The sequence below is a fragment of the Haplochromis burtoni genome, unplaced genomic scaffold, assembly GCF_018398535.1.
Source record: "Haplochromis burtoni strain Fernald_Lab_line unplaced genomic scaffold, NCSU_Asbu1 Contig_13, whole genome shotgun sequence".
Lineage (NCBI taxonomy): Eukaryota > Metazoa > Chordata > Actinopteri > Cichliformes > Cichlidae > Haplochromis > Haplochromis burtoni.
The window spans coordinates 2,404,590-2,410,298 of record NW_024582374.1 but is presented as its reverse complement, the minus strand read 5'-3'; positions in this window follow the sequence as shown (position 1 = coordinate 2,410,298).

The window sequence follows — 5,709 nt, the reverse complement described above, 5'->3', positions numbered from 1 at the left end:
CTAATATAGTAGTCACTGATTTCATTTTGTTCCTATACTCGTCATGCATCTTTATTTTCCATAATAAGACTCAAACATATACCACAGAGCAAGGGACTTTTATAGACCTCATCACTCTTTGTGTGCCAAAGCTAAACACACTGTCAGGAGACCATGGCTGCAAACTGCCAGTTGATTAGTTTGATGTTTTACTGGTGGAAAATAATTGGAGTGAGCACAAGTCATATTTTCTAGCCCCAGGCACAGGCTTACCTTTCCAGAAAGGAATGCAATCATTAGCTTTGAAAGTCATTTATCTTGTGAATCCATGTGCTTCGCTCTGACAAAGTAATGATGTACTCTTACTACACTGCACTGCGCTGTGTGCGGAAAGAAAAGTGAGAAGAAAAACAGTTTAATCGCTAACACTCCAAACGTAAACCTCTTGTTTAATGTAAAAGGTTGTGAATAAAGCACACTGTCGTTCAAGCAGAATTCAGTTTATATCAGCTACTCAGGTTTTATCAACCCCAAAATCACATTGATCAATATTTTATGTCAGTAGTAGATTATATGAAAGGTGTTACTTTACTTTGCGAGCAGGAACCAAAATGTGTTCCGGCTAACTTTTGTGTGTAAAAAGTGACCAAATATTTAGTTAGAGTTAATCATGTTACAAAGTGGAGGCTGCTTTTGATAATTCATCATGGATGTCCCCTTTGGTAAAACCTGAAAGCAATAATAACAAGTCAAATATCTTTTCTTTTCATATGTCGTAGTAGGGTCTACATTTACAGTAAAACCTGAATGGATTCAAGCTAAGAACCGACCCCCATTCAATCAGGAAGGTCTAATATTGAAATTCCGTGAACTGTAAAGATTAATCTTGACTATGTCCAACGCAGCTTTGCACATCCAGTAGCAACAATTTGAATTTTGAAGTAAATTTCATTTGCATTTTGGAGCAAATCTTGGCTCTGATGATGTGATGATAATATTGGGGCTGTTGTAGCAACAGCGTTGGGAAAAAAAAAAAAAAAAAGACCCAGCGGCTGAAAGTCAATAAAAAAAAGTCATGACTGCTGCCTTCATTTTAGTTTGCGGATGTGCAGCGCATCCAAAAACCACATGCAAAAGACCCCAAAAAATTACAGCTGAATACTTCGCACATATTTATGTGTTTATTTTTCAGGACCTGCAGATTCAAACCCACGGATGCAGGAGCAGACAAACTTCCCTCTTTTTGCCACCTTGCATTTCCATACGGCCTATTCCCCTTTTTTTGTGGTGATTTTGTGTCTTTTCATTTTTATGCACTTTGACTTTTTTTTTATTGATTTATGGTCCTTTGCAGTCCTGTCACAGTAGTGCATACATACAAATCGTGAGCACAAATAAGAGTCTTATTTCAGTTGGTGTACCTTGAGGGCTGAACATAATTATCCCTAATGAAAAAAAAAAGAAAAAGAAAAGAAAAGGATCATCTAAGGACAAAAGTGGATCATACACGGCAACACACCCTCCTATCTCCCGCACGCACCTCTGCACACACACAGGCACATGTTTAATCTATATGCTGGCATTAAGAACAAGTCACATCACATCTACACATCAGCCAAGAGCAGTGGTGACCTGAACTTTTACAAAAACAAATGCTGAGAGAAGAGAAAAGGGGAATTTGAAGCTCCGTTCAAACATAATATCTAAACTACTGCAGCAAACAACACGATCACAAGCATGAAACTGGGAAGTCATTATTTCAAATGATTTGTGACAGGAGCTTCTTTACCTGAAGCTAAGGCAGAGTAATGGCATTTTAGGAATAAAAAGATTACAAGTGCCAATGTAGTCCATGGTAACAAAACAAAACAAAGGCACTCATTTGAATGTTCTTCACTTAATGTTTCCACTTTGACTGGCCAAATGTAAAACTCTCGAGGGGCCGAGGAGCTCCTTTGGCAGTTAATCCTGTTTTCTGAACGTCTTTTACAACTTAAGGAGCAGAAATATGGACGAGGTGCTTCGCTCCAGGCCAGAGGAGTGCTTGATCCAGGATAAGAGACACGTTTTCGTCCTGGGAGGAAACGTGTTAACCCCTTCGAACCCTAAGGTAATGATACGTGATACTGAAGGTGCTGAACTTAGACTTTCACTTGCAGAGTGACGGTGGTGAGTATTCCTCGGACACTTTCTACTTAACCTTGTTTCCTGATGAGAATGTGTTAAGAGAGACTAAATACCGCTTGGTCAGGTTGTCTGTATTCACTTATATTTGGTCCTAACTAGAGATGGCACAATACCACTTTTTAATGTACGATACCGATTCCGATATTATAAATTTGGATATCTGCTGATACCTATATGAATCCGATATAGCGTATTTTGTAATCAATAAAACTGTTTTTTATAAATATCTTGCTGCATTTTGTATAAGTTCATACTCAAGTTTTAAAAAACAAGAGACTGAAGCTATTCTGTTATACCTGTATGCGAAAAATGCACTCCACCCAAAACATTTTATAGTTCAGCAACATTGATCAATCTAATAAATTTAAACCTACACCATCCTCCCTATTCTGGTATTTTAAAGAGTACTTACCTACCTAACTAATAGGGTTGCAAACTCCCAGCAAAAATATTAGGGAACCACCCCCCACCCTTAATCGATGTAATCAACTTTAATTTAATGCAAGTGTAAAACAAATGCACATAAATCAATTATTTTTCTACAATATTTAAATAGATTCAACATCTTTCTTCAACAGAATTGCAGACTGCACAGATGGTACCTTCCCAAAGGAAAAAGTACTATAGCTTACTAGGGTATATATTAGACTTATTAGTTACTATATACAATAATGGATTTCTATACATTTAATCAGGTGAGCACTTTTGTTGTAAGATTCAGATAATTATTTATTCAAAATTTTTAAATGACATAACAAAGAAAAGTATTTCTTTGTGCCCCCCTTTCCCTGTTAATGCCCACCCTGGCCCCCACAAAACTTTGCTAGACCCGCCCCTGCACAGTTACCAGCTGTCAGCTATGTAGAAAAGGATCTTGGTGTTATTTGTCTCTCAGAAACAGTTCATAAGTTCCATTCAACTCATTCGTGTCACCTAAAAGGTAAACCTGTTTCTCCATCACCTGTTCAGCTCTGATGATTCAGTAAGGACATCTCCTGGTTTCATCTTCATGTTTCCCTCTCACAAGATGTCCAAACGGATATCATGACCAGCAGCTTTACAGCCGTGGCTCCAGCAAACCTCAGCTGATACTAGAAAGTAATATTAAATAATTCTAACAACAGCTTATCACGCTTAAACGTGCTGCTGTTGTTTATCCGCTGGTCTCCTCTTTCTAGCGCAAAGTGGGCGATAAACAAACAAGAAAGACGGGACTTGCAGCAGAAAAGCCGATCAGCTGATCATTGATCAGTTTCATGTTTGAAGTAATAACAGGAGAGGAAGGGGGAGTGAATGAGAGAAGTAGATGCAACTGCGCAGCAAAGACAGAATAACTCCAGCTTTGTGTCTATTTTTTAATTCTAGCTGAAGTACGGGACAAATCGCTTCCTTTTCACCTCAATATGGAACTCCGATGGCCAGTCCAGCTGTGGCTCAATATATCAGTTGTTAAGCTTAACGTGGAAATACTATGCAAACATTCAGGGATGAACTTACACACTTGCTTTACTTCTCTGGGATAGTTTTCGCCGAGATGAAATGCCACGGTTAGGAAGCATGTAGCGAGGCTCCAAATGCTCCAACAGACCCCGACAGGTCTCGCAAACAACAGCCGCTCTATCACGTGACACATACTGCTCCGATGCGCCGAGCTGGGTTACGCCAAGTAGCGCGTTTTGTGAGGTGATTTTGTGATACTTCAGATCATTATATTTTTTATTTCTCTCCGATATGCGATCCAGTACTTTAGGTCAGTATCGGACCGATACCGATACGTAATATCGAATCGTTCCATCTCTAGTCCTAACCAGTGTTGGTCAAGTTACTTGAAAAAAGTAATCAGTAACTAATTACTGATTACTTCCCCAAAAAAGTAATCCCGTTACTTTACTGATTACTTATTTTCAAAAGTAATTAATTACTTAGTTACTTTTTAAAAACACGATTTACAACCTGAAGAGGTGATAAAGCGATAGATCTTTCAGCCCAATTCTACTTTTTCTGCATAATCCATCATACAAAATGTAATCAAATGGAAAAGTCTCTTTTTAAAACTTGTTTTATTAGTTTTAACTTTTAACTTTATGCATCAAGCAAAAATTTAATTATATGCAACATTCTCTGACTGGAAGAAATTAGTTTAACATTTAAACCTATTTTCTGCACATTCCAGCACATAAAATAAAATATTTTTTGTGTTTACACTCACTCTTTCAAATAGATGCAAGTAAAACACAGCAGAAAATAAATAAAGTCAAAGACTCAGCGGTCCTGTTGCTCTATTTTCACCTGTAAAGCAGGATAGGTAGGCGGAGGTTTACCCTGGTGCAGGTGTGCCGCAGCGGTCAGTTGAAGAATCCGCGAGTTTCTCTGTGAGTTTCCCATTACGTCGTTGCGCACTCGGTGCTTGCTTGGAAGTTTAGGGGTTTTTTTCGCTGTAAAAAGAAGTTTTCTTCCCACGCACAACGGACGCTAATGTTTTTGTCACTTTTTATGGAATCAAACTCAAAGTAAGGTCAGTACTTCCACGCTTTAAACGCTGCACGCTCATACTCTCTCCCACAACTCGATATGTGATCCATTGTTGATCTGCACACAGCTGTTGTCACGAAGTCGCACTCGCTTACGTCACTGTCATGAGACATTCTCGCAAAAAAATCACGGTTTTAGTAACGCAGTAACGCAGCGTTCCTACGGGAAAGTAACGGTAATCTAATTACCGTTTTTGCAATAGTAATCCCTTACTTTACTCGTTACTGAAAAAAGTAATCGGATTACAGTAACGCATTACTGCACATCTCTGGTCCTAACTAACAAAAATGTGAGACATACCCCTATAGCCATTTAATGTAAGTATAATTATTCCTATTGCTATGATGATTACCTTTCTATATGGTATCTGCCATCGTTATTGGGAAGAACTATTATTTCTTTAATAACTTAAAGTGCACACATATGTATGAGAAATTCAAAGGGGTTAGACAGTCATGCATTAACTGTAACAGTTTACTAATGGGATTAGTTTCTTAGAAAGAAAGTCTCAACTAAAAAGGAGTTCAAATTTCCAGAATTAAGAAATATCAAGGTTAGCGCAACCCCTAAAAAGGGTTTCAACTTTTCCCCCAAAAGGAAAATGACCAAGATTTTATTAAAATATTTTTATTATTTATTAAGGGGTTTAATTTACTTGCAAAAATCAAAATAACAGCAAAACATTTATAGAAACTCATTGCTATAACTATATGCAGACCAATCAGGCGGTGGCGTGTAGTCACCCCCCCCAAGTGCCCCTAAAGTGGCCTTATTTACATGTTGTGTCTTATCTAAAATTAAGTGATGGGCCAGACCAGAGTCAACTTAGTCAATGAGATTCATGAAAAAGAAGAACGTCTATAGCTAAGAGGTGAGGCTAGCAACTAATGTACTACACATGACATCGCCCACTAGTGGAAAACACAGCAACTGCAGAGAAGTGTAATATACCTTTAGTTCACATGCTAATGCAAGTCATACTTTACAATATGGAGTCATTAACATTGAAAA